We start from the raw sequence: 9,268 nt of genomic DNA, 5'->3' as shown, positions 1-9,268 counted from the left end.
CAGCTCTGCAAAGAAACCCATCGGCTTCCAGGTTTTATTGTCAAAGCTTAATTGAAGAATCTGATTGGCTCCCATGCCCAGCTGCACCAAATTTTGCGCTCTCCAGTTTTAGTAAATCAGCCCCAATGCTTTTTAGGTTGTTGTGAATATACCTAATTTGGATTTGTGTTCACCACGGGTTATATGATGTAGCATGTACAGGAAATGTGATCAGCACGTAGATTAAAGAGAACCTGTCAAGTGAGTTAGAGACTCTGGCAATCCGTTGAAGGAATGCTGGCAGAAGCCCCTTAAAGCGGAACTAAACTGACTCTCAATCAACAATTTTTAATGCCTATGCTGCTAACCTTTAATAAATGGGTGTTCTTTCTTTCTTTCTCCAAAATGTCATACGTCCGAGGAGTTGTCTTCATGGACACTTTTTTTTTTTTTTCCTTCTAACGGAGGGTCTTTCTTAGCTAAGCACACCCTCCTGTTTGCATACCAGAGCTAAGGGCAGATCGATTCCTGGAAGTAAATGCTAGGTAAATCATCTGCCCTTACTCAAGATGGCGGCAGCTAGAAATGCTGGGGGGGGGGGGGGGGGGTGTTCAACGTGATTTCTCAACAAATTAAAGCATAGAGACACAGTTGGGTGTGTGAGTTTGCTTTGAATATAAAAAATTAATGAAAGTTGTTTTTTTTTTTTTTGTTTTTGTTTTTTGTTTTGTTTTTTAAGCTTTTGGTGCTCAGATGCATTCCTATTAGTGCAGAACTATGATGGGCAGCCATACTGGCTAATAAGAATGCAGTATAGGAAGAAGATGGGAAGTGCAGAATGGCGTGAGATTTAGCTGCAACAGGAAGTATTTAAAAGCTGCTGAAGGTATTTGCAGCATGTCTGCCCTTCCTAATTAAAACCAAAGCCATTTGCCCTCCTTACCCAAAGACTGCCTAGTCCTGTTTATAAAGCTAATGTGGCTGAAAAGTGGCAAATGCTGCCTGTACTTTTAGTAAAAAAAAAAACTGGCGCACACAGAATCTGGTGCAACTGTGCATGGTAGCTATGTCATATAAGCGTCTAAGATTTAACGACACAACTTGGAAGCGGATTTGTTCCTGTGCAAAACTGCACCAGATTTTGTGCAGTCCAGTTTTTTAGTTGGCATGCAATTTTGACAGGTCCAAATCGCATGACAAGTCGCACTGCATTATCGGCAATGGAACTGTTCAAATAGGAGTGTTTATTTGGAAAAGGAAGTTCATGCACTATTTTTTGTCTTTTTTTTTTTTTTTTTTTTTTTTTGTGCAACATGCATAGAAACCTGTACGTGATTTCTATTCTCAATCGAGAGTCTTATGCTATATAGATTTAGAGGAGTTTAGTTATATAATATTATTATACAACATTGTGATCCGCAGTGTGTGCTCGGTTATGCTGTTTTGATGTACTGGGTTGTGGTGTGGTTTGGGCTGGCTGATTCCGACCATTCTTGCCTAGTCCTGGGAGCTGCGGGGCGCTTCTGGGGCCCTCCTCTTCCTCCTCCTCTTTTGGGCGGGGCAGGGGTCTGGGCGGACATCCAGTTGCGCATAAGCGTCACGCTTTCAGCGCTGCATCATCACCAGTGACGTTGGCACACCGACGCTGTTCATTTCTGGCGTCCTCCATGAGGTAGCTGACGCCGGATGGTGAGTAGCCCATGCTGCTCAGTTGTTTGTTTGGCATTTGTCTCCTATCGGCCGCTAGCGTGTCGTTGGTGGACACCCACCACCACATTGTAGTTGGTTCAAGTCTTGGTCCCATCCTCCTCTTTCCTCGTTGCTCTTTCACAGAATTTTTTTTTTTTTTGTGCCCTGAGTTCAGCTTTCAATAAAGTCTCTATCAGAACCAAGGGCTTGGTTTCTCTTCAGTCTCACTTTTCACACAGGGTAGAGCTGTTAGACCAGCTTGGTAGATTTGTTTCTTGAATCTTCCTCTGCGCACACAATAGGTGAAGGAGGAAGTTATGAAAAACATTTGGCACAATTTCAGGTGGTGGTGGTGGTGGTAGACGCCCTGTGGTGATCTCTACGTGTTTAGTTAACCTAACCAATGCCAGCCCTGTGCCTGCCAACCATACAAGGATACAAACGAAAAAGATTGTACCAGTTGTGGTTCATAACTCTGCTGTGAAAAAAAACGATTTGGCTTTGAGGCCTTAGTAAAAGGGATTTTGTCATGCCTTGTCATTCCTCACGGAGTTGAGACTAATAGCCAGACTCTGTCCAACTCCTAAGCTGCATACTAATTCCAGGCATTTGAGGCACTTCTACATCAGCGTAGAGAGCGCCTTGCCTGCCTTTTACAACTAGTAATTGCTGTGGGGTTTAGGTGAAGAATATTTACCTTCTGTCTGCTGGATATTCAATCACACAAGTTTATAGCCCAGCTCAAGACATTGACTGAAGTCCAAAGCGGAAAAAAAAACAACCTGCAAGACGAAAGCATAATGAGTTGGTATGCCTCACATACTAGCTCATTATGAAATGCTTAGCTTAGATCGAAACTGTTTCAGCGGTCCCCATACACCGCTGTGACACCGTCATGTGTCCCAGAGTTATTTCCAGATTGGCGGGCTCCGGCGCTCCGATTGGCCAGAGCCGTGATGACATTACTTGCGCGTGGGAGCGGCGGTTCGCGGCGCAGCTCCTGAAGAAGCTGCATGAGCGAACCCTTTCTTCAGTGCGCATGTGCCAACGTCATCGGCACTGAAGAAACGGCTCGCTTGTGCCGTTTCTTCAGGAGCTGCGCCGTGACCAGCGGATCCCGCACACGAGTGAGGTCATTGTGGCTCCGGCCAATCGTAGCGCCTGAGCCAGTGAATCCGGAAATAACTTTGGGATGCAATGAATCTCTCCTAAACCTTGCAAGTTTAGGAGAGCTTCACGGTACCTACAGGTAAGACTTATTATAGGCTTACATGTTGGTAAAAGTGGTGTAACAGGGTTTACAACCACTTTAAAATGTAGTTTATTTTTTTATTTATGACCCCGGTGGGGAAAGGTATACCTTACTACCTGGACAAGAGTACGGTCTGTGGCACTGAGACACTCAGGCTGGCCATACATTGTATAGCGCACAATGCGAACTGAATTGCCTCTAGGCGATGTGGCGAGCTTTGATCATCTGCTAAAAGAGGAAGGTCTTAAGTTTTTTCCTAAAAGCCAGGTGATTTTCTTCCAGGCGGATGTTGATTGGTAGAGCATTCCATAGCCGAGGCCCTTGGACAGTGAATCTCCGATCCCCCTTGGATTTATACCGGGCTTTGGGCACGAGAAGGAGGTTTTTGTTGGCTGATCGAAGACTGCGGTTTGGTGTGTAATGATTTATTTTCTCCATTAGGTATTGCGGAGCTTCTCTTTTGTGGATGAGGCAAAGGGTCTTGAACGTGATCTGATTTTTTTTACGGTTAGCCAATGTAAGCTCCTCAGCGAAGGAGAGATGGATTCCCAGGGTTTTTTCCTGTTATCAGCCTTGCCGCCGTGTTTTGGATCAGTTGTAATCGCGCAAGTTGATATTGTGGTAATCCTATGTAAAGCGAATTTGCGTAGTCCAGTCGTGAATTAATGATTGTTCCAACTACCACTGCTTTGTCATTCTTTGGGATAAAGGGGATGATTCTGCGAAGCATGCGCAGCAGATGGTGAGATCCACTGACTACTGCTCCTATTTGCGCATCCATTGAGATTTGTGCGTCTAAAATCACCCCGAGACTCTTCGCTTTGGTCTTTGGGGAGATAGTCTGCCCAAAGACGGTTGGTGGAGACCAGGAGGTTTTGGTTGCGGGCTTATGATTTGGGTGTAAGATAAGAAGCTCTGTCTTTGATTGGTTCAGCTGGAGGGAGTTGGTGGTCATCCAGTCCTCTATTGATTTGAGGCAGTTTTCAAGTTGTTGTTGGTGATCTTTTTTTCCATTGATCCGGAAATAAAGTTGCGTGTCGTCAGCGTAAGAGTGGAAGCAGAGATCTGAGTATCTGATGATTTGAAGGAGTGAGCGAATGTAAATGTTGAAGAGAACGGGTGACAAAGGAGAGCCTTGAGGGACTCCGCAGGTGACTGCCAGAGTTTCGGAGAGGAATTTTCCTAGTTTCACTGTCTGTGACCCATTTCCTAGGAAGGACGCGAACCATTGGAGATCTATGTCTTGGACTCCGGCTACTTCTGTGAGACGGACGAGTAGAGTATTGTGATCTACTGTATCAAACGCTGCACTTGGGTCTAGCAGTACGAGGAGACACGGCTCTCCGTCATCTGCTGCTTCGAGGACGTCGTCTCAAATCTTGAGGAGAGCTGTTTCTGTTCCATGACCCGGGCGGAAGCCTGATTGCAGCGGGTCCAGGAGTTTGTGGGTATCCAGGAGGAGTTGTAGCTGATGTACTACAGCTTTCTCCATGATCTTAGAAATGGTGTTGAGGCTTGTTATTGGCCTACGGTTGTTTGGATCCTGAGGGTCCAGGTTTGGTTTCTTGAGTAGAGGTTTGACGATGCCTTGTTTGAGGATGCTGGGAACAATCCCTTCATGGTATGAGATCATACCTAAACACTTTCAATTTGTATGCAATCAGACTGGCCCTTGCACTACATAGTTGAAGGTGAATATAACGGAATAAGGGCAAATTCATGCCTGCACTGAACTGTACTGGAGCGCTGTAAAAAGCATCAAAAAGGCACTAAGAATGCACATGTCCTTAAGTTTAAGAACAAAGTGTGGGGAATGCACTGGACTGCATCAAAAACACATAAAAAATGCATGCAGAAACGCATCTGGACTGCATTTCTATGGCGTGAACTGGCCCTAAGAAAATTGTGTAATTTATGGCCAGCTTCAAAGGTTCTAACCTTTTTTTATACCCATTCTTCTTCATAAAGGGTTTTTCAACATGGGTAAGTTGGCGGTGTGTTCCTTTCATTTCTCAAAATTAAATGCCTGCACATGCATGGTGTTACCATAACACATACACTATATTATCAAAAGTATTGGTCCATAGGGTTCAATATTAAGTTGGCCTGCCCTTTGCAGCTATAACCACTTCAACTCTTCTGGGAAGGCCATCTACAAGGTTTATGAGTGGCTATGGGAATGTTTCACCATTCTTCCAGAAGTGCATTTGTGAGGTCAAGCAGTGATGTTGGATGAGAAGGCCTGGCTCACAGTCTCTGCTTTCTTTCATCCCAAAGGTGTTCTATCGGGTTGAGGTCAGGACTCTGCAGGAGGCCAGTCAAGTTCTTCCATACATGGATCTGTTGTTGTTGTTTTTTTGCCAATCCTCCCCGCTGTGTTGTATTCTCATAGTGGGGATTCCTCACAGTGAGCAACTGCTGGGCTACATCGCTGATAGAACAAAAATTTTCCAGCAAGCCCATTTGTGAGAAGACAATCTTTAGATCGACTTCTTACAAACGGGATCGACCATAGATGGATCGAAATTCCCTGCTGAACCGGCTGGATTTTGAGCCATCTATGTCAGCCTTAAAATTGCTTCTCCATTTTCTTGTGAAGCTGTTTTGGAGTGAAACTGTCTCCAGTGCTAAATAGTTTTTTAGAACTGCAAATTTGTTCTAGTTGGATCATGGCAGGCACATGGGTCACAGATTTACATTTCTCACTTAGACTTTGGTAAATGGGCTCCTTTCCCACCCTCCACCCACAGAATTTCATGCATTCTTGCCAAAGAATGCCAAGCGTTCTGTGCGTTGACAAGAGAATCCTGTCATTTGTCTATCTCTGGGTAGGATTGTCAGTTTAGTGTATACCATGGAATACTACACTTTCATCTACAAAGGACTCATTAACGCGATTTGATCTTTGAAGAGCGGTGCATGTTTGTTGGAAAATAAGCATTGTGTCTTCACCTCATCACCTGTTTGAGCCCCTTGGACCCTGCACTTGCATGCCACAATCGCATGCATCGTATGTGGTTGCGGGGAAGTTGCCCCATTTACTTGAATAGGTTGCAAACGGTGAGCAGTAGCGCCTGCTGAAAGTGGCGGGGGGTATAATTCCAGCTGCCAAGCATCATGGCTGCGGCATGTGTACACCCCCTGGCTGCTGCCTCTACAGCTAAAGAGGGAGACTGCTAACAAGCAATGTGTGAAGGCTGATTTTATAACTGCCAGCAGATAATGCTATCCATTCTGTTATACACGGCTGCCTGCATTTTGCAGCCCATTTATAAAATGCAGGCTAAGGCTACGTTGTGCATGCAAATGGTAAAGAGACATTTAAAAATAAATATCCATAAAGAACTGCTTCTCCTAGTGGCTGTTTTACTGCAATGGACATTAGTCAGGTAGCGCAGAGAACTGTTATTGGAGGCAAGCCAGTCACATGACTTTGACAGATCATGTGATCAGGCTCCCCGCCCACTTTTTTTTTTTTTTTTTAACCTCTTCTACCCTTTTTATTTGCTGCCGTGGCTTTGCCCAAAGCCAGCAGAGCACGCAGCACATTTGTAAAGCATGCCAACGTGCAGTACAGCCCTACTGCCCTGGCCCACCAGGACACTTGATTGACCAACCGATCAAAGACCTGAATCAGTTTTGTTGGGCTCTATAATATAGTAACTTGGAAGTGATGACCTTGCATCACTTCTGGTTTACCCGCATGTAAACAGCGCCATTTTTAAAAATGATAGACATTTGAATACCTCTATGTTCTTAGTGGGACAAATAAAAGCTGTTGCTGAGCATGTTGACGTGTAGGGTTCTTCTACACTGGACCCCTTTTAAAAAAAAAAAAAGACAGGTTCTAACCCTTCCCCATTGGAAAAGCCTCTTGATTTTATTCCAGAATGTAATGAGTGCCACCCTTTTGGATTTGCCAGCCTGATGGGCACATTCAAGATTGAATGACTGGTCTCTCCAGAGAAGTCTTCAACCACTTTGTCACTTCGTGAAGTGTCGTTTATTTTTGCTTAGTGCTTATTTAGCAGTGTAGTGTTCATCGTTCCTCAATAAGTCATGGTGCTTGGCATTAGACATGCCGGCTTCTGAGCTGTCTCGCAAGTTGGCAAGAATATGGTGTTACCATGGCAGCCAATGTAGAGTCAATGGGCAGCATGTTTAAGCAGTCTGCTGCGCTCCACATGGAGTGGGTGAGGGGGCGATGGTTTAGGGTTAGGTGGATCTCCCATATTGTCAAGTTCTGCAGCTGAAGATGAATACTGATGCGTAATGTTTCAAAATTCTCTTACAAAGGCTTAAAGTGATTGTAGCCATATAAGTGCACTGGCAAAAACAATTGTACTGTCCATGATATGTTTTATTTGCACTAACAGCTACATTTTCAAGATGTCCCCCTGTTCTCCAAGGTCCAAGCAGTACTCCGTACTGTCCAGGAAAATGTCCATGTTTACAAATGCAAAGCGATTCCAAGATACTCCAGTATGGTTTTCTAAGTACAGTGCCATGTAATCCCACCTTCAGTTGCCTGTATATGGTTAATCAAAATTGAATGTGTTCACCGATTTGAGTGTTATGTCCCGTGTATGTTGCAGACTTTTTTTTTTTGTCTTCTTGCTGCACTTTGACCTCTTTCTGCTCTTGGACATTGCAGTTACCACGCATAATACACTGTAGAGCCGGTTTTATTACTCTTGTTTTTTTATTTGCTCATTAGTTGAAAATTGGCATTTTAATGAGCACTGCTGTCTTGGATTTAAAAGTACTGCTATAAACAAACTTGTAGGTACAAAATAGTCATGTAGTCAAACATGAAACACACTTTGATCAGAATTCAAAAGCCTGTACACTTTCAGAGCACAATGTACATGTTTGGGGCTTTTTGTATTCTATCATTTCTGTATTGCCCAGTCAACCCCCTTGCCTTTTTGCCAGTGACCTTGATTATTAAAACGACAGTACTAGGTCTTTTTCTTTCTTCTCCCTTCTTCCTTTTTTTTATTTTATTTTTTTTTTATTTTTTTTTTTTTACCCCCTTCCCGTCTACCTTTTTCTCCCCCCCCCCCCCTTCTTCCTTTCCCCCTTCCCTTTTTTCTTTCCCCCTTTCTTCCCCCCCCCCCTTTCCCTTCCATCTTTTTCTTCTCTTTTCCCCTCCCTTCCCCCCCCCCACCTTTTTTATAATAAAAATTGTAGAAATTGTTTTCTTTTTTATGAATGAATAACAGAGAGAGAAGAGACAACAAACAGGACATCCTATACGGTCCATGACAGATGAAGGATCTAACAAAAGTATAGGTCTGAAAGGAATGCATGAGTAAATAACAGCAAGACATCTGCAAGTATCAGTAACATTATTTGATCAAAATATATGTTGAACAGTCTAGCTTTGAAAACCTTAGCTAATGGACCCAATCCCAAAAGGAACCAACTGTGGCCCAACAGGGCCCAGGGATTGAACCCAATGTGCTACTCAATGCCTATAAAGAGCTTCATAAAACTACATAAAGAGATTAAAAGTAAGAATGGTTCTGACGTTGTCACTCCCTCTCTTCTATCTTTTTCCACCCCCTTTTTCTGTTTTGTTTTTTCTCCCTTCCCTTGTGAGCAGTGCTGTCATACATTTCACAGAGCCTGCCTTCTGAACTACAGAGGTACTGAGAGGATGAGTTTCAGGAGGTAGTGTTAGTGCAGGAATCCCTTCTTGTAGGCAGCAGAGTACCATGGGATATGTAGTCCTTAGCAATCGAAAGTAAACCTCAGAGGAGGAGCTGAAAAGCATGCAGGTAATCCAGGAAATTCTAGAAAGATGGCCAGGAGATGGGAAGAACTCGCAACACAAAAGGAGTTTTTTCTAAGAAAGCTTAGACTGGATTGTCAAATATAACTAATGTTTTAATTGTTATTACTATGTTGCTATTGAATAAGGAAAGCCTATGCTGTAATCATAGATTTCCTTTTTAACCTCCTATTTCACCTTTTTGTTGCTGACCTCCAGCTATGAGTAAGCACCAGTGAGAGTGGTGTGAAACGCGTTAACAGTTTGCAATTGTTCTCTGTTTTGTACGGACTGTATCCTCAATAAAGGAAACCACTATTTTTGGAGTGTGGCTATCCAGATCTTTATTTGCTCGTGTGCAAGCTTTTATGCTGCCACTTCCTGTCTACATGCATGCACTCCAGCAATGGCTGCTTGGCCTTTCCTGTTGGTGACTGCATTATAAAACCTTGTCCGTTTCAATACCTCTGATAAACATTGAAATTCTACAGCATCTCCTCCCCTCCATAGGCCAACAGGAATGCCTATACAACCCCAGGGTTCCTCTTCATAAAGCACTGCCAGAAGACCGC

This window comes from Lithobates pipiens, unplaced genomic scaffold, assembly GCF_037356315.1.
Source record: "Lithobates pipiens isolate NorthernLeopardFrog02 unplaced genomic scaffold, aLitPip1_a1.2 Scaffold_30, whole genome shotgun sequence".
NCBI classification, from domain to species: domain Eukaryota; kingdom Metazoa; phylum Chordata; class Amphibia; order Anura; family Ranidae; genus Lithobates; species Lithobates pipiens.
The sequence above is the reverse complement of the archived record's forward strand: the minus strand, read 5'-3'. Positions refer to the sequence as shown.